We start from the raw sequence: 27,569 nt of genomic DNA on the forward strand, positions 1-27,569 counted from the left end.
TAAAAAGAAATTACCTGAAATAAATTGGGCTAGGGTAAGGCTTTATATAAAAATTTTTAAATATATAAAATACTGTTTCTAGAGTATTTTTAGTCCAGAATTGTTATTTCTATCTTCAAACTCAGCCCTCAATTTGAAAGCCTTTCATAACTATTAAACCTGAATTTTTTTTCTCTTTAGCACTTCATGTGGCTGTTTTCCCAGCTCTTCATTCTGTATAGATACACTCTGGTTTCTGCTTTTTTTCCCAGTATTTTCTGTATAGATATGTCTTTTTCCAAAATAACCAAATTTAGTGAGTGAATATAAAATACATTATTATTCATCCCAAGTGAGTACCACTCCAAGAAAATAATGAATCATTTAAACTTGTCTATTCAGCTCACTGAACAAAAGTTTGACCTAATAAGTGTTTTTAAATTCTGTGATACTTCACATTGAACTATAAAATGAGGAGATAGTGTGTAAGATTTCTGAGTACCTTTCATCTTGACTTCCAGAATTCTAGTTCATGTAGAGATGGTCGAAGCTTTGGGAAATAACAATAAAGTGAAATGTTAATGTGAGCCTGAGAAATTACCAGAAAGAGATAGAATGAAAATGTAATCAATTTATTGTATTACAATGCACAGTGCACTTGACAAATATTTTTTAAATAAATGAATTATAAAGAACTCATCCAACTCATAATGTAGTGAGGAAAAGAGTAAGTAATTGAACATGTAGTTAATACTTCAAAGTACTTGTATATGCCTCTTATTGTAGTCGGAATATTAAAATGTTCCTCTAAGTCTTACATATTTTAAGGGATTCATTAATAGCTGATGAGTTTTTGAAAATCAGTGGACAGGTTGATTCTTTATTCTGGCCCATTGTAAAATTTGTTTATCATTTCTAGAAGTTTTTTGGTGGAATTTTTGTCATCCCTAAGGTATACTATCATGTCATCTGCAAATAGGGATAGTTTGATAACTTTTTTTTTTCTTGTTTAACCAATTTGTGTCCCTTTAATTTCCTTCTCTACCCTTACTTCCAATGAGTGCTTCAAACACAGGATTGGAAAGGAGTGTGGGTAGTGGACATCCCTGTGTCATTCCTCACTTTTGTGTGAATGTTTCAAGTTTTTATTAATTTAGGATGATGTTGGCTGTGGTTTCTCATATGTAGCTCTTATTATGTTGAGGCATGTTTCCTTTAGTCCTACATTCTCTAGGACTTTTATCATGAAGGAATGTTGAAGTTTTTCAGAAATTTTTTCTGTATCTTTTGAAATGATCATGTAATTTTTATCTTTAGTCTTCCATGTATGTGGTTTATTACATTTATTGACTTGTGAATGTTGGACCATCCCTGCATTTCAGGGACAAAGCTATAGTCATGGTTGATAATCTTTTTGATGTATGTCTGTTTTCTATTTACAAGTGTTTTACTGAACTCTTTTCTTTCTTTTTGGTTTTTTTCAAGACAAGGTTTCTCTTTGTAGCTTTGGAGCCTGTCCTAGAACTCACGCTGTAGACCAGGCTGGCCTCGATCTCACAGAGATCCGCCTGACTCTGCCTCCCAAATGCTGAAATTAAAGGCGTGCACCACCACTGTCCAGCTTAAATTTTTTAAAATCTGTATTCATCAGGGATTTTGGCCTGTAGTTTTCTTTTCCTTTCTTTCCTTCTTTTCCTTCCTTCCTTGCTTCTTCCTTTTTTCTCTCTTTCTCTCTTCCTTTCCTTCCCTGTCCTTCCTCCCCTCCCTCCTTCCCTCTCTTCCTCCTTCCTTCTGTCCTTTTGTGTGTGTGTGTGTGTGTGTGTGTGTGTGTGTGTGTGTGTGCGTGCGTGCGTGTGTGCTTTTACCTGGTTTTGGTATTAAAATGATACTGGCTTCATAGGAGGAGTTTGGGAGTGCTCCTGTGTTTATTTATTCGTTTGTTTGTTTATTTTAGTAGTTTAAGAAGGATTGACTGTAGATATTCTTTGAAAGTATGGTAGAATTCCAAGGTGAATCCATCAGACCCTGTGCTGTAAGGAAGTCTTACAGCCAGTGGTCACCCGCCCACTGAGATGTGGCCTCTTATACTATATATATTGATGTAGAACATGCCTCCGGCCTCTTTTCGGGCCTCTCTGTTCAAGCTGAGGATTCTGATTTGTGAGTTTACCCCTAAATAAATAACCATCTATTTCTCAATTCTGAGCTAGAGTGGGATTTCTTTTAAGTGTCCTTCTTCAAGCCTGAGTTGTTAGATAAGTTGGAAAACTTTTTATTATTTCAGTCTCCTCATTTTTTTACAGGCCTGTTTAGGTTGTTCTTAGAATAATTTTGGAAGTTTGGCTAAATCTAGAAATTTTTCCATTTCTTTTAGGTTTTTCTTCTTAATGAAGTACTGGCTTTTAAAGTATTCCCTTATTATAATAGTATAGATTTCTTTAGTGTCTGTTGTAATGTTTCACGGTTTAGTTACGATTCTATTAATTTGGGTTCTCTCATTCTTTTGTGTTGTAATAGGAGCGGTGGGGCTGTGTCCCAGCCGCCCCGGCTCCCGCATGGCTAGCTTATGTCCCGAAATAATTACACAGAAACTGTATTCTTTTAAACACTGCTTGGCCCATTAGTCCCCACCTCTTATTGGCTAGCTGTTACATATTGATCTAACCCATTTCTTATATTCTGTGTAGCACCACGAGCTGGCTTACCAGGAAAGATCTTAACCTGCGTCTGTCTGGAGTGGGAGAATCATGGCGATTGCCTGACTCCGCTTCTTTCTCCCAGCATTCTGTTCTGTTTACTCCACCCACTTAATGGTTGGCCTATCAAATGGGCCAAGGCAGTTTCTTTATTAATTAACCAATCAATGAAAGCAACAGATTGGAAAGAAGTCACTCCCACATCACTTTTGGTTAGTTGGGCTAAAGTCTGTCAGTCTTTCTAATCCTCTCAGAGAACCAGCTCTCTGTGTTATTTTCTTTGTTTCTATCTTGTTAGTTTCTGCTCTGATTTGTGTTATTTCTTGCTGTCAGCTAGGTGTGGAGTTGAGTTCTTGGTTTTCTAAATTTATTTTTTATTTTATTCAAAATATATTTTTTAAAATACAATTCATTCTGATTATGGCTTATATTCCCTCTACTCACAGGTTCTCCCCAGCTCCCTTTCCATCAGGATCACCCCCTTTTTTTCTTTCATTAGAAAACAAATGGGCTCCTAAGGGATAATAATAAAATAAGTTAAACAAAAACAAAAAAAAATTAGTATAGGATAAAACAAACAGAAGGAAAAGAACCCAAGAAAAGACACAAGAATAGATATAGATGCAGAAACACACTTTTCTCATGTTCAGGAATCCCATAAACATCCAAAACTAGTAGCCATAATTTATACACAAAACCTGCATGGTAAAAATAAAGGTAAATACAAAAATAAATAAAAGTAAAAAATAAAGACAGAAAACGAAAAACCTTAGTATGATATTATGAGACAAGGAACCTCCACAGATGCTGTTGAATTATTTTTCTGTTGGCCTACTGCTGGACATGTGGCCTACCTGTCCTTAAGAGTAGTTTTGTTTCCCCAGGGAGGTTCTCTTGAAGAGAATTAGTTATTCATTGGCAAGTGGTTATCAGTGGAAGATAGCTTCTGGGTAGGGATGGGGCATATGTCCACTTCTCCTTTCAGCTGGTGCAGATGGTGCAGGCCCTGTGCATGCTATTTCAGTCTCTGTGAGTTCATGTGTGCATCAGTCCCGCTGCGGTTTGGAGGCCTTGTTTCCTTGGAGTTCTTTATCCCCTTTGGCTCTTACACTCTTACTGCTTTCTCTTTCACAGGGTGCCCTGAATCTTAAGGGGTGGGATTGATAGAGACATCCTCTTTAGGGCTGTTGATTAATGGTCTCTCAGACTCTGCATACAGTCTAGCTGTGGATCTCTGTATTTGTTCCCATCTGCTTTAGGAGGAAACTTCTCTGGTATAATGGCTGAGCAAGACACGGATTTATGAGTATATCAGAATGTCATTAGGAGTCATTTTATTGCTTTGTTCCTTTTGTAGAACAGTAGTATTTTGTTTTAACTTAGGTCTACCTAGTCTTAGGTTCTTGGTCACCCAAACAGCATCAAATATGGGTTACATTTCATAAAGTGGGTCTTAAATCAAATCAGATATGTTTTTTTGAATGTTTGAATTGTATCATTAAGTCACATAAGCACAATTGTGCTCTTTCTCATTTTTAAATGTAGTCTACTTGGGAAGAGCACACCGATTGGTTATCTAATACTAAATGGTCAGCCCTGAAAGCACACATAAAGTACCATTGTACAGACTCATAGGTTGTACTTATGTATTTAGGAATATATTTGTATATACATGTAAACATATTATGTAACAGCAATGAAGAAGGCCTTGAATTTGAGAGCAAACAAGGAGGAAGGATTGGAGGGAAGGGGAAAATAATGTAGTTATATTATAATCTTAAAAAGTAAAAGAAATAGTTTAAAAATAAAATGGAGCCATGAGGATTCTAATATCATCAGTGGATTAATCCATTAGTGAATCATTGGTAATAGACTATTACGAGGTGGGCCCCATTTGGTCAAAGGTTACTTTAAAGATGTATGTTGTTCCCAGAATACCTGACCCACTGCTTCCAGCTGCTATAGGTTGCTATAGCTCTGCTCCGTTGTTCTTTCTCCATTACCAGATGGCTTTGCCTTAAGTCAGGCCCAAAGCAGCAGGGCCAGATGACCATGACTTGAATCATGAGCACAGCTTTCTTTTCTTGATTGCTCAGGTATTTTGTCATAACAAGAAATTAGGATAGCCCTTCATTAGTCAGCTTTATGCCTTCTAAATTGTTCATGACAGCTAACGTTGATAGGAACTGGTACTAAGGGATGGTTAAGAAGCAACAATATGCAGATATTCCAAAGCAATGAGATGAAGAGATGTGTATTAGCAGTGGTTGTTAGTAGTCCAAGAAATTAATCCATAACATAAAAAATTTCTGCTTATAAGCTATGTTATTGATTAGGTTTCTAGTCAGTAGCAGGCCAGCAGTAGTTAAGTTTTGAGGAGTCAAAAGATACACATAAAATTTTGACTAGTGACTCATATTAGTTAGTATCCCTAATTTTATATTGTTTAAAGATCAATTGTATTTTTCAAACACAGCTATAAAAATGTAAGTGGAGCCCTTTATTTTGAGTTGTTGAAAGTCAGCCCTGCTTCGTAAAAGCTCCTTCATATCTAGGTATTTCAGCACTATAAAGAAGTAGAATCAGGTACTCTTGCATTTTCAGGAATTCAGTATTTCAGAAGATTTTCCATCCCCTTTTAGACGGTACAATTTGTGGAGTCTCTACGTGCTGCTTGATTTATTTAGAATTTCCAGTTGGAAACATCAATTAGGTAGGTCATAGAAAACGCTTGAAAACTAAGCCAAAAACCAACATCAAACACTCTTTGAACAAATACTATTGCATAGAAGAGATGCCTTTGTTTTCTACTTGGTATAAACTACCTAGTCTTATAAACTTGGTAAGGTTATTTCTTTTACAACTGTGAAGTATGTTAACTGGGATATACTATCTGCCTGGGTTTTAAAGTTATAGGTGTCTAACATTTTCTGTAATGTTATCTTTGCTGTATTTCTAGTCCAGATATTTTCAAACTTATTTTAGCAGTGAAACTTCAAATGTGTAAGCTTGGTATGTAACAGTTAAATGTAAAACTTCAGCATGGGGCTGTAGTTCATGGTAGAGCACTTATATGCAAGGCCCCGGTTTCAAAGCCAACATTGTAAATAAATAAACATGTAAATAAATAAATGAAAATTTCTGATTTATTGCTTATGCTTTTTTATTTGGTACTATTATCTCTACTTAGAACTTTTGACCTTAGATTCAAATAGTAAGTAACTTTATTTAAATCAGTAAATTGGTTTATTTTAGGGCCACTGTTGTATTTAAACACTGCCAAAATTTCTACTCATCAAGCCGGTTTGTCTGTCTGTTTACTCTAGTGTATGACTGTTTCACATTACTTAGTCTTTTTGTTGAAAGCTGTAGCCATGTATCTTGAAATCTACTTAAGTGAGCATAGTTGGAAGTGATGTATGCCCCTGGTAAGCTGCCACTACAAAGCTCCATAGGTGATTCTTTCTTTTCTCTGTGTGTTTGATTGTGAAGATGCAGTGGAGGAGTAGGAATCCTAGAGAATGGAAGAAGCAGGAGTCTCAATACTCCATCAGATATTACATTATGAGACTGTAATGTAAATATGCTTCTGCATTGTGCTGTCACTGTTTGGCTCTTGTAACCGGTGGTATTACTTACCTTTTTATTACGCAAGGCCTCTCTGACTATGAAACTTGTATCAGTGTCCCTGGATGCAGGAACTTTTCTACTGTATAAGAAGAGTAGAAAAGTCTTAGTAGGGAATAAAAACATGTTCCTCTTCCCAGATCCCTGAATAAGAAATAAGAACGTACAATGAATGCTTGCTTTTGAATTTGATAAGCTTTTAGATATTTTTGCTTAATCATTTATGAAATTTACAATTACAGGAGAAGGTTGGCTTAGTTTTGAAATCCTTAAGAAAGATAAAGGTCTTATTTTAATTACAGATTTCCTTAGTTTTAATGTTGTCTCTTAACCTAGCTTACTTTGTGTTTTCTAATTGTGTCTAGAAATCAGATATGGAAATTTACTATTTATGCTTTCATGCTTTAAAAAAGGCTAAAATAGTCATTGATGTGAAATATGTTAATAGTGATACTGATATCATAGACCAGAAAAGAAATTTTTGCTATTTATATTCTATTCCTGATGGCCTGTTTACTTTCTAAGCCCTAAAAGAGGGCCTTTGTAAATATATAGATTACTGAAATTGTAAAAGTAATATTCTAAAATTAAATAAATAAGAATATGATTTTTGGTTTAAAAATATTTTATTTAGTCCAAATAGTTACTGTGAAAATAATGTAGCTTATCTTCACAACCCTGCAGTAATTCATATCTAATATTTTCTTGGTTGCCAAATTCAGAATGTCTGATCATGACAGTTGATATAATTTTGTTGTTTGTTTTTAAATCATTCTTTTGTAATCAGAATTCAAGAGAAATACTATTCAAACAGTAAAACAAATATTAAGGTTGTAGTAAATATTGAATTGTTCTATGGAAACTATAAAGGAGCAAGTAAGAAGTGCTATCCTTAGTTTAAAAAGGTGTGTGTTAAAGTCTGGGACTGTGTCTCAATTCTACAGTGCCTGCCTTGCTTGTATGATGTCCTGGTTCAATCTCCAGTAATATTAAAGAGGTTTATTTTAGTGTTTAGGACATTAATATATTAAAAGATAACTTGGATAGAGAAAACAAGGGATTCTTATGTTCATCTCTTCACCACAGTTTGCCTCAATACCAGCATGTTTTGTTACAATTGTACATCTTATAATGGATGAACCAACAACACCAATACATTGATATCACTCATATTCCATACTCAAATGTATATATACTCTTCACATGCTGTGTTCTATGCTCTTATACAAATATACACTAAATTGCATCCACGCTTACAATGTCAGTGCAGAGTATTTTCACTGCCTTAAAAATCACCTGTGCTCTACTTATTTATTCCATACCACCCCTCATAGATCCTGGCAAACACTGATTTTTTTTTACTCTCTCCAGTGATTGCCTTTTCTAGAACGTTATATTTTGAAATCATAAAGCATGGAGCTTTTTCAAATGCTTAGTAATATGCATTTTAAGTTTTAACATGGGTAGATAGTTAATTTCTTTTTAGAACCAAACAATACCCCATTATACAGATGTATTCCATTTAAGTTATGCATTCAACTAATTAAGGACATTGTGGTTACTTCCAAGTTTTAGCAGTTATGGTTGAAGAGGATTTAAATATTGATGTTGAGATTTTTGTGTGGACATACATGTTCAGCTTACTTCAATAATTACCAGCATGAGTAATTGCTAGTTTGTTCATTAAGACTGTGTCTGGCAGAACATTCCTCACTTGCAATTAGAGAAAACCAATGAACATTGACTTTTCTAGAGAATAGAAGCTGAACAGCTGTAGGAAAGCTACCCCTTGGGCATTTTCTGTCCCCAAACAGACATTATAGATTGTTTTAGGGACCTGGATCTGTGGAATAGCAATTGGTATCAGCATTGCCATAGTAGTCTACAGAGGAATAAAGCCATATTGACTTGCTGCTAGTAGAAATCCTGCTCTATTCTAGCCTGGCCTGTGAGCAGCATGGAATGATTACAGCGGAAAGCACTCACAGTTGATTCTGACCTGGTTAGGAAAGGCTTGCTGCAGAAAGGAATGCTTCAGCAGCAATTAGAAGCAAGATTATAAGGAAGCGAGAATCCTGTGACATCCTGGTGCAGGCTGTACAGTATGATCCCTGTTCTTAGGAGAGTGCTAAGTAGGAAGGACTGACAGACTGGTGTGCCTTTAAGAAGAAACTTGAAGCTCTGGAATAAGTAAAGATCATGTCATTAGAGAATTTTACCTCATCAGAAGGATAGTAGGAGGCCACTGACAGGTTTTAAACAAGGTACAGTAAACTGAATTTTTAATATTTTTTAAAAGTGTATTTTTTTAAATCATCTATCCATCCATCTACCAATCATTCCATCTGTAATTCTTTATCTATCTATCTATCTATCTATCTATCTATCTATCTATCATCTATCTATCTATCTATCTATCTATCTATCTATCTATCTATCTATCTAATTGCCTAGGTTGGCCTCAAACTCATGAGCTCAAGCCTCTCTCATCAGCTTCCTAAGAAGGGGAAATTATCGGTATGCTTGCACACATGTATATATCCACCACCATCACTGGGGGATACTTTCACTAAAACAAGAAAGTGCTTTACATGTGGCTAATTTAGACATGTACCATAATCTTAGTGTGAGATTATTTCCATTGATTTAGAGGAAATGGTGAGATAGATTAAGTAAAAACCTGGAAGGGGAAGTCAGAAAGACTCATGTATTAGATACTGAATGGTGAAAGAAGAAAATCACTAACAGTTGTAGGTGTATACTTGGCTGAATGTGGTATGAGAATAAAACTAGATTTTAAAAGAAAGAAAATAGATTAGATTTTATGCATTTGAATCAGATGTCAGAAAACGTTAATTCGAATGAATTTTTTTTACAAGGTTTAAACTGGCAGTATGAGTGGATATGGTAATGGTGAATGACAGTGTTCAATACATGAATATAGACAGATATTGCCGAAGACTCAGCTTTGAAAATCTCAACATTTAGAAACTGGAAAAAAGAGAAGATGAGACTGGAGGCTGTGGGAACAGCAGAAGTCTTTGGGAGGGTGTTTAATGAAAGAAGATAGTTTGGGGATTAGGAGTTACCCAGTATTTTTTTTTAATTAAAATGTATTTTTTTATTTTAAAAATAAGTGAATTCCCATTTTTGTCTGCTTAAAAACCAGTGTTTGGTCCATCAAGATATATTTGTCTCTGAAGCAAGAGGCAGATGATCTTAGTTCTGATTCCTAGAAAGAAGGTAGTTCCCCCCCCCCACAGGAAGTTTTCCATCGGGAAGCAGATGTGCCCCAGTGATAGGAGATGGGAAGGGGATGTTTTGTTATTAATTACTTAGCTTCCTATAAACAAGGGCTTTGTATTTTTGAAAGCTGTCTTTAAGTTAGTAGAAATTAAACCCTATTTTTAAAAATTTTCGTGAATTGATATAAGCAGTATAATTTCGTATGTTCTAGCAACAATTATATATTTAATTTAGCATAGTTCATGTATTCTTAACACAACAGAACTAAGGGCTAAGTAGGGAAGTATGTTATCAGATAGGAAGTAGTGACAGACTGTTTGTAAATGGAGCAGCTTGCATTCTGCCTTTTCATCTCTAATTGTTTTCCTTAGTTGAAATAAATCTGTAAAGATATCGGGGGTGCTCATGTTCTATTTTAAACTATAAAAAATTTGTAGAACCTAAACTAAATAATGCCAGAATAACTAAAATTTAAACTTTATAGCTATGTTGTTTAAGCCAGAATTCTCAATTGTACCTGTAGAGCAATTGAAAAGCTAATTTGCGTGTTCTAGAATCCTAAAGTGGAAATTGGGTATGCTCTGTCTTTTTGCTGTTAATTAACTATAGATATCAGTTTACATCTCTATCCTCTGATTTTGATTCTGTAGTTTAGTGTTATAGTTGTTACTTTTTCTGTGAATAGGTTTTAAGTATGTCTTTACTAAGGTTTTTTGCTTTCAAAAAGAGAAAAATACACGTTTTTATGAAATTTCATACAGAAATTAAAATTGAAATTCCACCCTAACTTGCAGGTTTTCTTTTGATGCATATTATTCCAGCACGTTGGCATACTGTTAACTATCTTTAGCAAAAGAGGATCTTGCTCTATTTACTTGTTTCCATGTGTGTGGATGTTTTGCCTGCCTGCATGTATGTCTGTGCACTAAGTGAATGACTGATTCCCTCAGAGGCCAGCTGGATCTCCTGGAATGAACAGTTGTGAGCAACGATGTGGGTGCTGGGAATTGAACCCAGGTCTATTGGAAGAGCATCCAGTACACTTAGCCATTGAGTCTTCTCTTTAGCCATAAAATGAAAAGTTTTCTTAAAACATTGTTTATAACTTTATTAATTGACATATAATATGTATTAAATTTTGTCTGTTTTCCCAGTAATCTTTATTATAGCTATTTTTCTACATCCACGATGAAATACAGATCATGCATTGCTTTTAATCATCTATCTTCAATCTGCTTTAATGATGAACCAGCTCCATAGTTTTTGTGTTAACTTATTTTGAATTTTTGAAGCAAGGAATTGTTTTGTAAGATGCATTTATTACTTTTACTTCTTCTTTTTTCATTTTAAAGAAGGTGATAAGGAATCAAACCCAAGGCCTTGTACATACTAGACAAGTATTCTCTTACAGAGCTACATTCCTAGTCTACTCTTAGAATGTTTTTTCAGTTTGGGGTTGTCAATGTGTTTTACTTTATATTTTATATAATTGACATAAGGTCATATTATATGCTTCACAGTTAATTATCTCAGGAGGCACGGAGTGTCAGTTTGCTATATTAGTGAGATTCATTTGTTCATTCTTTAATTAGACCACTTGTTCATTATTTTCTTCCACGTCATTTCAACTTCTTTAATCCTTGGATACACAGAAAGGGGTTTTGGAATTGCTAATTCTGATGCAGAATAAGCAAAGCCACTGACTAAAGTTCAGTATTGTTTTGTTTTGTTTTGTTTTTTTAAAGTTCAGTCACAGGGTTTTTCTGTGTAGCCTTGGTTGTCCTAGAACCTGCTTAGTAGATCAGGCTAGCCCTAAACTCACAGAGATACTCCTGTCGTTCCCTCCTAACTGCTGGTATCAAAGGTGTTCACCAGAACTACCTGGCATTTTACTTGTTTGTTTGTTTTTTTAATATAATATTTAAATCTTAAGGGAATAATTAGATGAGTATTGATGAATACAGACATTAACATAATTACATCTGTTTCTTGACTTGTGTAGAAAGTTTTCATTGCTCTATAGCTCCTTTGTTCCCCTTTCTGGAACTGCTTCTCCTCCTTCCTTCCCTCCTTGCTTTCCTTTCTGTTTTATTCCCCTCTCTCTCTCTTTTTTTTTAAAATCAGGCTTATAATTGCATCTAAATGCAATTTTTATAGTATGCACTTTTTGTGCTGTTTTTCTCTTATTGGAAAAGTATTTTTAAGATTTATTCATGTTTTATGAATTAGTTGCCATTTTTTTTTGGCAGAGCAGTGTTCCATTGTATGAAGATACCACAATTTATCCATTTTACTGCTGTACAATTTTGTATTCTTTCATTGTATAGTTATTATAAATAAAGCTGCTGTGATTATGAGCATTCAGGTTTAAGCAAATGTATTTGAAAAGTTCTGGTAAAAAAATACCTATAGCAGAATTGCTTAATCATATTATAAGTATGTGTTGAACTTAATAAGACTTTTGAAATAATTGTATTGCCTTTGCTTCTGATACTGATTTTGACAGTTCTGTTTGCTGAACCTTCTCGCTGCTATCTAGAGTGGGTAATGTCTTATTATGACTCTGATTTGCATTTCCTTCACTACTAATGAGATCAAATAATTTTTCATATGTTTATTATTCATATTTTAATTAAAAATGAGACATAAGCTAACTGTTTAGCTCAAGATATTCTCAAACTCATATCTTTCTCTTTTTGTTTCCCAAGGACTGGAATTTCAGGAATGTGCCAATTTATCTAACTTAAAATTTTCTTGTGAAGGGTTTTTATTTACTTTAAAAAGTTGTTTTTCTTTTTACTAAGTTTGTGGAAGAATAAAATGGCTTGAGATGTTTATATTGTTAATGTTTTCTTCAATTTTGGTCTTGCTTATCAATTTTACTATTGGAGCCTTCAATTGACCAGGAGTTTTTAAATGAGTGAACTCACAGTTATTAAAGATTTCCTGTACTTGCTCTTGCTTTATGCATCATAAAAGCTCTTTGCCTTCTTGCAGGTCATGCAAATACCTTCTCATACTTTCACAGCTTTCCAGCTATGAATTTTTAAATGCAGGTAAATTTACATATTTGGAGACTCTCTAACTTGGTATATTGTTTACTTAAGAAACCCAGGCATATCAACTTCTTTATTGTACAAATTAATAATTTTTGAGACTTTGTAAACAAAGAAAAATGAGTTTGTTGTTGGAGGGAGGCCGGTTGTGGTTTCTTGCTCCTCTCTGCTTGTTCGTCCTGGCCACCCAAAACCTGAATAATCACACAGAAACTATTAATTAAATCACTGCTTGCCTATTAGTTCTAACTTCTTATCGGCTAGCATTTACATTTTAATTTAATTCATTTCTAGTAATCTGTGTAACACCATGTGGCTGTGGCTCACCAGATAAAGTTCTGTCTGGCTTCAGTGAAGCTACATAGCTTCTCTCTGACTCTGCCTTTTCTCTCCCAGCATTCAGCTTAGTCTCCACCTCCCTGCCCCAGCTCTGTTCCCCTATAGCTCTGCTATAGGCCCAAAGCAGTTCCTTTATTTATCAATGGTAATTACAGCATACAGAGGGAAATCCCATATCAGTTTGTTTTTCTGATAATGGAAGTAATAGAACATTTGATATGCTGAAATGAAGAAATACATAATTTTTTTTACTACTCCCACCATAATAGAAGTACTTAGTATGAGAACTGTTTTTTCATTGTATATATCTTATAAATAAATGGGTAGTTTTTAAGTTTGCCAGATGAAATTATTTTTTAGAAATTTATAAAGTTTTTGATTGCTCTGCTGTATCGCTTTTATTGGTGGTCTGAAGTCTGCCAGGCTTTCCATCTGAAACCCTTATTTTCAGGGGTTTATGGGCAGACTGTTGAAAAAAAATACAAGTAGCCAAACTTTTGGCAGTCACGATCTTGGTTCAGTATAAGGTATTGCTTTAACAAAATGTTGAACAGTCAGCTCTTTAGGCAAGTTGTAAGAAGCAGGAAGAGGAAGAAAGGAATAACTTTGGCTGAATGATAGTATTTTTCCAGCTAACTTATTCCAGTTAGATTTGCATAGCAAACTTTTCCCTTCTACAAATTATTTAAGTATGTCTGTTTTTTGTTTCCAGCTGCCACAGAATTTGCCTCAAGAGTTTCTTTTTTAAGGGACTAGGACTGTATCAATGGCAGGGTTCTTAGTTGTCATCTGTATGGCAACTGGGCTCAGTTTTCCTTTACAGTGTTGTATAGCAGTTGTTGTCTGTTTCTGCCCCTTTCCTCCCATTTGTGCCTTTTAAATCTTCCGTAATATATTTACATTTAAAATTGCCTGAAATTCTCTCTCTCTCTCTCTCTCTCTCTCTCTCTCTCTCTCTCTCTCTCTCTCTCTCTCTCACACACACACACACACACACACACACACCCACAACCTTTTGCACTGCCAGATTAAAGTAAACAGTCTGTGGTTTGACCTGCTAGGTAGAAGACAGTATGTATTAACATTGCAAGAGATTGTAGTATAAATAGTATGTTTGCTTCATGTTAAATTTCTGAAATACAGATTTGAAAATTCTAAGGAGCTGCCACCTCAAACATGAACTTGTAGCAAGTTTCGTTTCCTTCCTTCCTTCCTTCCTTCCTTCCTTCCTTCCTTCCTTCCTTCCTTCCTTCCTTCCTTCCTTCCTTCCTTCCTTCCTTCCTCATTGAATGTCAACTTAAATACTTATTTCACAATCTATTCTTAGTCTGTTGTCATTTGCTTAGTGAACTATTTGCTATTGGTCCTTAAAGGTATTGTGGATTTCTCTCTCTCTCTCTCTCTCTCTCTCTCTCTCTCTCTCTCTCTCTCTCTCTCTCTCTCTCTCTCTCTTTTCTTTATTTTTTGGGACACTTCTTACTTTAAAAAACCCTTTTCTGAAATAGGACAGATATTTAACCTACTGTAAAAAGAACAAAGATTCTTTGGGTCTTTTTTTTCTGAAGAAAATTTGCTTTAGGCAAGAGGTTTTTTTAGGTGCTGCTGAAGTTTTGGAGATGGGAAAATGGGGTAATAACATGACACCAGTTCTTAAGCAGCACCATCTGCTGTGGTTCAGAGCCACACAAAAGCTGCTTAAGCAGTGAAATGTTTTGGACTGCATGGACAAGTGTGGTTCATGGTAAAGACGACAGAGTAGAAGAAACTGTGTAGAAAGGTTGAAAAATGGAATCCTGGAAGATAAACATCTGTAAGAAACAAACCTCACCTTGTCCTCCAAGCTATCGAAGATCGCTGTCAGAACCTGCTTATGCAAACTCAGAGATAGGAACAAGTTTACAGATGTACCCGTGCTGTGGGTCAGTCAAAAACCAGAGGAAGAAAAATGCATATGCTGTTTCCAATCTGGAAAAGCCACTGGAAGCTTATAGGTGGCAGAAGCAGCCTGGCATTAGGAAGAAAGGGAGCAAAATGGAGAGACTGCAAGATAATAATGGAGACCTGGATAAACCCCAGCAAAAGGTCCTGCCAGAGACAGTTGGTAGTAATGCTTCCTCCTCTGCTAATGAGATCCTTGGGACATCAACAGAGAAACTGAACCTGGGTAATACCCAGTCACTTCGGGCTCCATTCACAAGGTCTGTTTCAGAGCCAGAACCCCCTAGGAGTTTCAGGTTTATGAGACCATGGCCGAATTCACTGGGGTCTGAACAGCAGGGATATTTCATCCGTGGGATTTTCCCTACTCTTTCCAGTGGCTTCTCCAGGATGCTGAGTCTAAAAGGAGAATCAACCAATGAGCCAGTAGGAACAGGTATATTATGGTGACTAAGGGTAGTGGGAAGAAAGGTACATAATTATTACTGAAATTTGATTTTTTTAGAAGATGCTAGACAATTTATATTTATTATAAGAGAAATTTGTTTAAATAACACATTTAATAAGAAATAATAACAGCTTCCAAAACTACTTTTCAGTGAGTGATAATAAATGAAGCAGAAAAAATACATTTGGTTAGGAAATGTTTTATGATGGCAATTTTTGAACTCTTGGGATCTATATAAGAAAAATTTCTAATCATGATTTTTACTAACCACTTTTTTAGGTAAAATGCAGTTTAGAATCAAATAATTTTCTCTGAACAGTTGGGAATTAAAAACATATTTCTATTGTCTTTTCCTAAATTTTTAATTAATAAATATTATTAAAGAGATCTATGTGGATAGTTTTACCCTGATAGCTCTTAGTTTATTGAAATTTTGATTTACCTGTATCATAAAATTTTAATTTGAATATGGAAGCTAGGAGTGCAAATTTTTAATATTTTTGTTCAAATGACAAAATACAAATATGTTTGATTTATTAGGATCCAGTGAATCTTTTTTTTTTAGTTTCCATATCACCAGATTTAAAAGAATCTCATTTAGGAATTTTCTAAATTAATATGATACCTTATATTGTTTTTTAGTATTATTATAGTATTGTTAGACTCAAAAATCACAACTCTTTAATTATATTATCTTATTGCCTTGGGACTGGTTGACTGTATCATATGAACCAAGTAAGTTGTAGCTTTGTACATCCACCTTAAGAACCTAATCTTAGAACCTTGATAATATTTTCATTCAGTAGAAATTACTTTTCTGATAAACCCTTGTTAGTAAGATAATTTTAGTTAATTATTCATTAGTAGATTGATAATTTCAACAAAGATTTAAACTCTAAAATTGTGAGGATTGTTGAAGAATTTTATTGTTCAAACTTGTATTTTTCAATTCTATTTTTTAAAAAAATAAGAGGTTTTATATCTGTGAAAATGTAATCTTAAGTACCTGAGTACTCAAAATTTAATATTCAAAATCTTGTCTCTTATAAATATTCCCTTGCTTAGCAAGTTTTGTTTTTTTTTCTTCTTTTAATATAGATAATTACCAAGAGGGAACTCTCTCGATACTCTTGTAAACATTGCATTACAAATTTGAAGGACTAGGTTGTTTCATTCCCTTAGGTCGTAGTATGTCTGTATAGTTGTGAGGTGACCATAGATGACCTAAATACTGGAATGTCATAGGTAAGTAATTTAAAATAAATTCAGAGAAGTGGTATTTCTTAACAGTTAATGTGTATATTTGGGGAAAGAACTACAATTAAGATACACACACACACATGAATAGCATACATACATTTGGTGGCTCTTTCAGTTTATTTTAAAGATTTTAACAAATATTATAAGCTGTTTTGAATTATTTACAGTGTGTGCAGTACTCTGCCCCTACTTTGTATATATTAATGATCAAATGGACGCATAATGTACTGTCTTACTACTTTCTTCTCTTAATAGTTTCTTCTATTATCTATTCTTAGAATAACAGTGCGTATGAGAACATAAATTGTTCAAATTTAAGGTGCAATTTAAAACAGTTTTAATTCTAACAAATAAATACAGTCTAAAAGAATTGCTTTTACAGTATTTTGTCAGTTTATAGAATTATTAGTACAGATATTCTTAATAATTCATTAAAAAACTTAGAGTTATTTCTAAATCTGAAACCCACTAGTATAATTTTTCTTTGTTAATATGAAATGTAAGATATAAGCAGCATTAAATAACTTAATATGCCATAAAATATTAAAAATACTGCCTGGCTCATAGCAGTCATTCAGTATATANATGAGAATATCTCCATAGGTTTATATGTTTGAACAATTGTTCCCTAGTTGGTGGAACTATTTGCGATGGTGTGTCACTAGAGGCAGGCTTTCCATCTGTTCCTGTCATCTTTGCTCTGCCATCATTGGCTCTGACTCTGAAACTCTGCCCAATTAAATGATTCCTTTTATGAGTTGTCTGGGTCATGGTGTTTTATCAAAGCCATAGAAAAGTAAATACACAGAGATATTGTAGTAAAAAATATACAGAGATAAAGTTTTTGTGTTTAAAGAAAGGATAGCTATTGAATTTTTTGTATTTTCTGAAAGTAAATTGTAATATTGTTTGAATTATATTGATTTGTGCTTGTTTTTGACATGTGTATTCTAGACATAAATAAGTAATAATTACTTGTTATTGCTGAATGTACTGTTATGATTATAGCCATGAAATAAATCAAAGCCTGTAAATAAAAAGAAGAAACTCAGTATTTTCACATTCAGCATTTTTTTCAGATGCACAAGAAATGGGTCAGCGATGTTATTAAATAATAAAGCTTCTTATAGTTAAAATAATGCAGATGCTTGATCTGTATCTGAGCATGGAGTAAATGCCTTTGTACCAGTGGAGCATGACTGAATCACACAAGAAATATAAACAGATATTATATGAACATAATTCTATATAGTCTACAGAACTGTCTCTTGTAGCTGTGTAAGAAAAAAATGCATTAATCCTGTGTGTCTACTGCACATTTTGAAAAGTAGTGCCTTGGGAGTTATTTCATTTTTCAGTTATTTCTCCTCCTCTGTCATTAGGTAAAAAATGGATTTAAAATGTACCTGTACGTGTGTATATGAATATATGATTAATATATTTGCATATATATGAAAGGAAAGTGAATATGGCCTAGGTAATTCTCATTCCTAGTTGTGACTTGTACTTTTTGTTTATAATGTCATAATAATAAGTAAAACCTGTGTCCCTGGTTTTGTTTAAAAGACTCTCTAAGTTGAATCTTAGAAGATTTAAGTTTTTTTCTAGGTAGTTTTAATAATGCTATTATTTTTTTTTTAAAAAGGAAGTATTTATTTCGTCTGTATGGGTGTTTTGCTTACTTGTATGTCTGTGTCCGTGGAGACTAGAAGAGGGTGATGGATCCTCTGGAACTGGGATTATAGACGTTGTTAAGCTGCCATGTGGGTGTTTGGAATCAAATGCAGGTCCTCTGTAAGAGCAAGTGCAGTAGCCACTGAACAGTCTCTTCAGTCCATCATAATAAATTTTAACAACTTTTTATAATATAAATCTCCTTGGAAGGAAGGATTCATAATTGCCAAATAATTATTAAGTTTCTGAGACATTGTGCTAGGTGTTGGAAATACAGCATTCTTTTTTATTTGGTAACTAATGCATCTTCAGTTATTGTAGGAAATCAATAACTAAATCAAGAAGAATGTAAGTTAAAAAATGTAAGTTCATAAGGTGCTACATATATAATACAGAGTAGTAAAGTCTAGTAATAATAATTTACATAGTGCCTCAGGTCTTCTCTTTGTTTTATGTAGTAATTTTAAATGGTGACCTCTAGAGCATACTGAGAAATATGTTTCTTTATTGTCATTTCTTCCAAGAATTGCTTCATTTCTGAAGGCATAACATCTATTTTTTCAAAAGTTTATTGATTATTTATATCTAAGCAGTCTTGCAATTGATCCAATATTTTATGACTTAAAGTAGTTGCGTTATCAACTTAAACAACACTGAAATCAATAAAATGTTTAAATTGAGGTAGGCAATGAGCTTAAATACTTTGTTATGTGCTTTTGATTCTTCAGTGTAATTCACCATATTTATGTATTTATTGCATTTTCAATAAGTGCATTTTGGGTGAATTTGTCTGTTAGGGGTGCTGCTACAAAAATATCAAAGATACCTGGCCTACACCAGAATTTGTGTTTTTACACTTCTGGAGATTGAAAATCCAAGAGTCTGGTGTTTTGAGGTTGAATTCTCTTGACGCTTCTAACTTTTTGTCCTTTTCTTTTCATGTGTCTGTACCTCTTCTTGTCCGTGTATAGGCAGTGGTTCTGGCAGATTAGAGCCCACCCTTTTATTGCTTTAAAAAACAAAACCAAGCCATAATGGCATTCTTAAATGCTTTGTCTCTGTAATGTAAGAGTACAAGTCAGCCCATATTTTGGGGGAATTAGTGTTTCAAAAATTCCAATGTCAGTTTATAAACTATACTAATAAATTGAAGAATACTTGCTTAATAACAAATGTTATGCTATAGTCACACTACTGTTCAAATATTTGAAACATATGCTATAAAATTAAGCAATAAGATAAAATATATTTCTTTAAATTTATATTATTTTTCTTGATGTGTAGACTTATAGTTGTAATGAACATAGGTCATGTCCTGCTCACTTTCTTTGTTGGACTTTTTATTGCTTAGTATACACTTTTATCTTCCTTTTTTATGCTTTGGCACTTAATTATGTTGAGATGTAAAAATGCTCTGTTATATTCTAAAATTCTTTACATTTTTTCTCTATTAAAATGACACTAATGAGTATTTTGTTTATTATTGATTTATTTATTTCAGGTGTATTACAGATTATTTTCATGGGATATAACTAATCTTTTATCTCATGATGTTAGTTGCTCTTTAAAGAAATTTTTATGTTTGTGCTGCCCACAGTACAGCTATCCCTGATGATTTTACCAAATTTGGATTTCACCATTTTTAAAATTTGTCTTGTTTATAGTATAGTATGAAGAAAAGAAAGAAAATATACTTTGGAATTATACTAATATTTTAGATTTACCCATACTATTGTCTAGTGATATGACAGAGTGTCTTAGAACCTTTCTGAGTTTTTGTTTCTTAAGTAAAATATGAGACAATAATAAAACACGTTTATTTTCATCTCTTTATATATGCATGCATACATTCATGTGTGTTTGTGAAGGTGAGAGGCAACCTTTGGTGTGAGTCTTTACTTTCTACCATGTTTGATGTAGATCTCTTTTTGTCATTCTTCCTTTGTCTCCACCACTCCCATGTATGCTGCCGGCTGGTCTTGTGAGCACCTAGGATGTTCTTGTTTTTGTTTTTTACTTTTGTGTCCTTGTTGGTGCCCTTTGGATTAAAGGTGTTTTAGTACTGTGTTCTACGTTCTGTGTGTTCTCAGAATTTAACATGTCCTTACCTGTGCTTGTTGAGCCATATCCCCAGCTCTAATACTGTCTTTTAGGATTATTGTTAATAGTAAATGAAATGAGTTGCTCAACTTACATTAATTTTTTAATTAATAAAAGCTCTTATTGTTAGTTTAATTAGGCATAGAATGTTTGTATAAAATATAAATAAAATTGTTACTATTTTCCTAGAATATTACATTTATTTTTTTTGTAAAATAGACCATTTTACATTAAAAGACTTAGTTTCATTGTTTTATTTATTTACTCATTTATTTCTTCACCCATTTCTTTCTTTACTTATTTACTCATTCATTCATTCATTCACTCATTCATTCATTCATTCATTCATTCATTCGAGAAAGGGTCTCACCATGTAGACCAAGCTGGCCTTGAATTCACAGAGATCCATCTGCCTCAGCTTCTGAGTGCTGTGATTAAAAGGCATACACAGCCAGGCAATGGTGGCGCACGCCTTTAATCCCAGCACTCGGGAGGCAGAGGCAGGTGGATCTCTGTGAGTTCGAGACCAGCCTGGTCTACCGAGCTAGCCCCAGGACAGGCTTCAAAGCCACAGAGAAACCCTGTCTCAAAAAACCAAAATAAATAAATAAATAAATATAAAAAATAAAATAAAAGGCATACACTACTAACTACAGCCAGCCCTTATACTACTTTTAAGTAGAACCTTAAAGATTTTTCACATAGAATTTGATTACATTTAGAAATGTTTATTTTCACTGAAAGTACTTGACTGCTTAAATCTTATTGTCTTTATCTCAGATATTTTGGTTTTTAACTAAAGGTGGACCAGGTTACTTTGTTTCAGTGATTTTTTTATTTTAGATGACATAAAAACCTAACCTATTAGTATTTATTTCTTCTGTTTCTTATTTCATTTTGGTGCTGTATTTTTGCTTGTTAATAAAATTTTAACCTAGATTTTTATTCTTAATATAGAGTTATAAAAAATAAAATTACAACATTTTTTTTGGATTTAAGTATAAAGTAGAAAACAGTTCCTAATTATTAAATATAATTAATATAAAATTACTTGTATATTTTTCTCTTTTAATTGAATTTATGCCAAATGCTCTAAAGAAAAATTTTAATGTATTTTTATTTTATTTTTTCATTTATTTTACATTTTTAATTAAAATATAATTATAATATTTTCCCCCTTTCCTTTCTTCTTTCTAGTCTCTCTTGTGTCCCATCTAATGTCCCATCCAAATTGATAACTTCTTTTTATTTTATTATTCTTATTACATACCTATATCTATATGAATAGAAAAATATAGAAATACTACCAATGGAGTCTTTTTTGTTGCTTTTGGGTATATGGAACTGACAGCTTTGTATTGGATATATAAGTCATGGGGCTTGGCCCTGGGAGAGGCTAGTTCTCTCTCTTGCAGTAGCCAGTAGTTGCTTGTGGTGCTTTGTCCACTTTCTTGTTAACATGTTAGGTGATAATGACATCATTCAGGCCTTGTTTATGTTGTTCTTCCTGAGAGAGGCTGTCACACTGCAGACTTCCTAGTATTTTGACTCTTTGCCCCCTCTTCCAAAATCTTCCCTAAGCCATACATGGTGGAGCTAAGCTGCAGTTGTATCCATTGGGGCTAGGTACCCTACAATCTGTTGATCTTTTTATCTGCAGTTACAGTTGCTGTGAAGAGAAACTTCTTTGATGTGGGGTGACAGCTACGCTTATTTTGGGGTATAAGGATAAATTTAAAACACAGGTAAGGAATTGTGGCGGTCTAGCAAAGTGGAGGTAGTTGGCTAGGTTTCTAGTACTAAGCCAACTAAGTGTCTAAAGTACGAGTGGGCTTTAGACAGCCTTGGTTACCACCAACATGTGAGGGTAGCTATTGCACTTTCACTGCGAGCTTACCGTGGTGGCCATTGTTGTAGTTCATAGGTATCATACACAGCTGGGGAGGATTATTAATCACTTCCTCCCTTGGCAGCTCACAGAGTACATTCTGGTACAGTATAAGCTAGATTACAGGAAGAAGGCTTTCAGGTTGGTTCTGGCTTGAATAATCTGAGTCCTGTCTCGTAAGCATGCAGTATCTTGTCTTCGACCTCTGAGAGGCAACCAAGGACGACAGCAATAGCCTATATAGTTTTAGGAGTCATTTAGTTTACTCTGACCAACCACTTGAGGTTTCTCATGCCTGGTACTGGGGGTTTTATTAGTTTGTGGTTCTTGTGTGGAACATTGTCATCTATCCCAAGTGGCATAATTTCCCTCCCTCCCCCTCATATAAATACAATGTCCTAGTAAAGTTATTCTTTTCCTTAAAATATCTAGTGCATTTCTGTAAGAATTAGTTGGTTTTTATCTACCCTTCCAAACACAATACCTTTCTCATGCTTATTTTCTGGAAATTTGAGTGATTGTCAAACCCTCAGGTAAGCAGAAGTTATTCTACCAGACATGTCCAACTTTTTGACATTGTGACATATCATCCTAAATTTCACATTCTAAAATTACTCAGTGTCAGTAAAAATCACAGAAAATCTGAGAAGTGAATCTATGTTTTTTTTGTGTTGGGTTACATTCTTAGCTGTCCCTACCCTAAGGCCACTGATTAAACACCATAGGTTTTCTAGTCTGTGTAATATTGCCTGTTAATCTTACACTCTAATTTTGAACAGAATATGTTTCCTCCTAGTTGTTATTCAATGTATGATAACAGAAATTTATATCTGCCTCTCAACTTTAGAATTTTCTTGTACCCAGTTGCCAAAATCAGAGATTCTATTTTCTTTTAGTTCTAGGCTGTCCACTGAAAACCTGTGGAATTTCCAGATACTCCCACTGCCAAATTACTTGACAAACAAATTCTATCCTTCCCTAATTATTTTTTATGAGATATTAGGTATCAAATTCTGTTTTCACATACGTGGCAGGCAGCATACCACTGAGCTACCCTCTGGATGTAAAGTGGCTTATTCAATGGAAGTTGGAACTTAAATCATTCCTTTGCTTCTCAATCATTTAAACATGAGTAATTGTAATTTCTTGGTTTTCATAGCTTATAACATTTTTAGTGATGTTTAAAAATTAAAACAGTAATAGAATTTTATTTTAAATGCTTTGATTGGTAGTGTAATTTCACTGGTTAAATTTGAGATGTGTCTTACATGAAACACTAAACCTTGACTAGTAGAATATTAGGATAGTCATGATTTTTGGCTGGTACCCTTCACCCTTATTGTATCCTTCCTTTTTTCTTTCACACTGAACACTGAGAATGACAGAAATTTATGTAACACATTACGTATAGTCTAGGACAGTAGTTCTCAACCTGTGGGTTCGTTATTCCTTTAGAGATTATATGACCCTCTCACAGGTCACCTAAGACCGTAGAAAAACCTAGATATTTACATTACAATTCATAATAGTAAAACAATTACAGTTATGAAGTAGCAATGAAAATAATTTATGGTTGGGGTCACCACAACATGAGGAACTGAATTAAAGGGCTGCAACATCAAGAAGTTTAAGCACCACTGCTCTAAGAGTTTACGACATAGTAAAGAAGTAGAAAGAACTCTACTAAGCAAGTAAGAGTCTTCAATAAGATCTGAGTTTAAGTAGATTTGAAATAATAAGATGCAAAAGGAATAGACATATTCTAGCAGAGAGAACAATGTGAGAGATTGAAGTCCATCTGGAGTTCATAAAGTAAAAAGTTCATAAAGTAAAAAGTAAAAGGTGGGTTGTGTATAGCTGGAAAGGAAGTGGAGACTTGATGTTTAAAGGGTCCTATGATACCAACCAAAGCTTTTTTGATTTGGTGATAACAAGAATATAAAGGATAAGATGCCTCCTGTTTTGTTTTGTTTTTGAGTATAATTATATGTTGGTATAAATAGTGGACTAATATTAAATAGAGAAAATTAAATTGTACTGAGGTTTAAGCAAAATCTGATAAAAACCTAAATTGAAAGGAGCACCTGTGATAAATGAGGTCAGAGACACAAGTAAGAAGATAGATTGACAGAATTTGAGTAGTAATATAGGAAGCAAAATGAAAACAATGAGTTTATAGAGTAGGAAAATATGGATGCCCTTTAAGATCAAGGTACTGAGGAAGTTCACTGCAGAAGGGAGTGAGCATGTGTTTAAAAATGTTTCCATGGGTACCCTATAGGTACTTAACCTGGCTTAATCCTTTGAGTACTGTTTGGTAATCAGTGTTATTGTCATTTTAAACACTAGGAAAATACCAGAAAGTTTCATTCACTGTCATGATAACTAGACTATCAGCAAGTGGAATCTCTCAGGTCTCACTGACTCTAGCTTTATGCACATATGTTTGAGAGCCTTTACCTTGGAGCATATGTCTAATGGGTATTCATAAATAAAGGTATTAGATGTTGCTTTCCATGTGAGGATACACATTTGGAGTCATCAGCTCATGGACATGGAAGTCACAGGAATGTTGTAATACGAGCGGTGGGGCTGCATCCCCGGCACCCGGCCGCCCGCATGGCTAGCTTAAGCCCCGAAATAATTACATGGAAACTGTATTCTTTTAAACACCGCTTGGCCCATTAGTTCTAGCCTCTTATTGGCTAGCTCTTACATATTGATCTAACTCATTTCTAATATTCTGTGTAGCACCACGAGCTGGCTTACCAGGAAAGATCTTAACCTGCGTCTGTCTGGAGTGGGAGAATCATGGCGACTGCTTGACTTGGTTTCTTTCTCCCAGCGTTCTGTTCTGTTTACTCCGCCTACCTAATTTTCTGTCCTATCAAAGGGCCAAGGCAGTTTCTTTATTTAACCAATGAAATCAACACAAAAGAGAAGACCCCCACATCACAGGAAAAGATGAAATTCTTCAGGCTGGGAATGTAGTATAAGGGCAGTGAACATGTCAAGACAAGAATCCTGGCCTGACACATCTGGTGACTCATTTCATGCTAACCAGGTCTATAGCGGATCCACAGAGCCTTTATCATTATAGACTTGGAATCTACCCATTGAGGTTACACCTTTACTAGTTTTACTTTTATGAACATGTCTACTAATACATTACTATTTTTATTAAATAGCCACGTTGATATAGGCATATTGGGAATCTCTTGTCTTCCCCTCAGTTTTGCTGTAAATCTAAAACTGCTCTACATTCTGGGCTTGGGTCAGGGAGATGGCACCAACCGTTAAAGTGCAGGAACCCTTTCTCTGCCCTTCTGGTTGTGGTGCCTGGGACAGCTACTCACCATCCCCGAACCTTAATGTTGTCTTCAGTGGTTAGAATAGGGATGGTGGCATCTAGGTCAGTGTTGCTGTGACTCAGACTAAGTTAATAGGTTTTAATAGGTAGTAAAAGCTGAGACCTAGACATTAAGCAGCAACAGTGTAAGTACTAAGTTTTGTTAGTACTGACATCTTCCTTCCACTCAATCCAAAAGCACAGATGAAGAGAAAGTAGCTATAGTAGGGGGGAGCCCCCTCATATTGCACAGCTCACCTTTATTGCAGGGGGCTGCTTGTTTGTCCCAGCCGCCCAGAACCGAAATAATCACACAGAAACTGTATATATTATCTCTGCTTAGCCCATTAGATCTAGCTTATTACTGGTTAACGCTTACATACTAATTTAACCCATCTCCATTAATCTGTGCATCACTATGAGGTCGTGGCCTACCAGCAAAGTTTCAGCACATGTGTCTCCAGTGGCAGTTCCATGGCTTCCCCTGACTCCGCCTCCTTTCTCCCAGGATTCAGTTTAGTTTTCCCCGCCTAACTCTGTTCCCCTATAGCTCTGCTATAGGCCCAAAGCAGTTCCTTTATTAACCAGTGATATTCACAGCATACACAGGAGAATAACATATACATACAAAAATGGGGCTATTTTAACCATTTTAAGCATTTAGTTCAATGACATTTACTTTGAACAACCATTATCACTAATCTAAAACTTTATCTATTAAATACTACGTCCCTAGTCTCTCCTTTCTTAGACTTAGTAACTGTCAACCTACTTTCTGTCTCCACTAATTTGAGGTGTACTTCATTAAGTGGAATTGTATAAAATATTTGTCATTTTGCACACATTAGTTCACAAATTTGTGTAATTGCACCATAATTTTAGAATATTTTCATTACATAAAATGAAACTGCATTTATTAGTAGTTACTCCTCATTTTTCTCATAAATCTCCCACCTGCCAAATATAGACATTAATTATTTCACTCTGTAGGCCTTATATGTAGACTTGACTATAGACTTTATATAGATGGAGTTAATGTTTTTGTCTCAGTCACATAGCATGATGCTTTCATGGTTAGTCAGGTTGTAGAACCTGCCAAATTTTCATATCTTTATGATCAAACAGTATTCTATTCTGGATTTATAGTGTGTTTTACAGTAACAATCAGCATTTGATAGGCATTTGGATTGTTTCTATCTATTTTGTTACTGTTAGGAGTTACTCTGCTACAACCTTCACAAACTAATTTTTATCTGCACATAGATTTTCTTTTCTCTTGAGGTTTTACCTTTATATTTTACACACAGTATCTTTGTTTCATAAATAATGTTTTGATGTTTTGAGACTTTAGGTCAGTTTGATTTTTTTTAAGTTACTATCTAAGCATTTGACAGTCTTTGTATTTTTTATTCCTTTTTATGCCCACATATTCCAAAAGTATTTGTGCATGCGTGTATCTTATTTTATCTAAATAGCCTCATTGAGGTATAATTCACATTCTACACAATTAGCTTTTAAAAAATTTTCATAAGATTTTTAATTTTTTGTATTTGATGATTGCTTTGCCTGTGTGTATGTGTGTGCATTGCATAATACATGCCTGATACCTATGTTGGCCAGAAAAGGGTATTGGATTCCCTGGAACTGGAGATATGGACAGTTTTAAGCCATCATATGGGTGTTGAGAGTTGAACCCAGGTCCTCAGAAAGAGGAACAAGTGCTTTTGACAGAGCCAATTCCCTAGCCCACAATTGACCTTCTTAAAGAATCTGTTTAGTCTTTATTAAATTCTTTTAGTAATTAGCAATTTCCTCCACCTGTGCTTAAATATAAATAAAGATACCTTATTTATTCAACCTGATCTTCTGATAGTTTGATTACAAAGAATAAGGAGATTTGGCTACATTTCTAGGATGATAGTCATATTTTTATTTATCCGAGGCAAGTTTTAGTCAGTTTTTCTTTCTT

At 34.3% G+C, this 27,569-nt stretch overlaps 1 protein-coding gene across 2 annotated transcripts in view; it reads left to right on the forward strand.

Annotated features, from left to right (window-relative positions):
- The window catches only part of Rasal2 (RAS protein activator like 2), a 287,249-nt gene that overhangs the window by 59,189 nt on the left and 200,491 nt on the right, over positions 1–27,569 (forward strand). The window lies entirely within an intron of this gene.

This window comes from Alexandromys fortis, unplaced genomic scaffold (assembly GCF_014885135.2).
Source record: "Alexandromys fortis isolate MF-2015 unplaced genomic scaffold, M_Fortis_MF-2015_v1.1 scaffold_21, whole genome shotgun sequence".
In the NCBI taxonomy this organism is placed as follows: domain Eukaryota; kingdom Metazoa; phylum Chordata; class Mammalia; order Rodentia; family Cricetidae; genus Alexandromys; species Alexandromys fortis.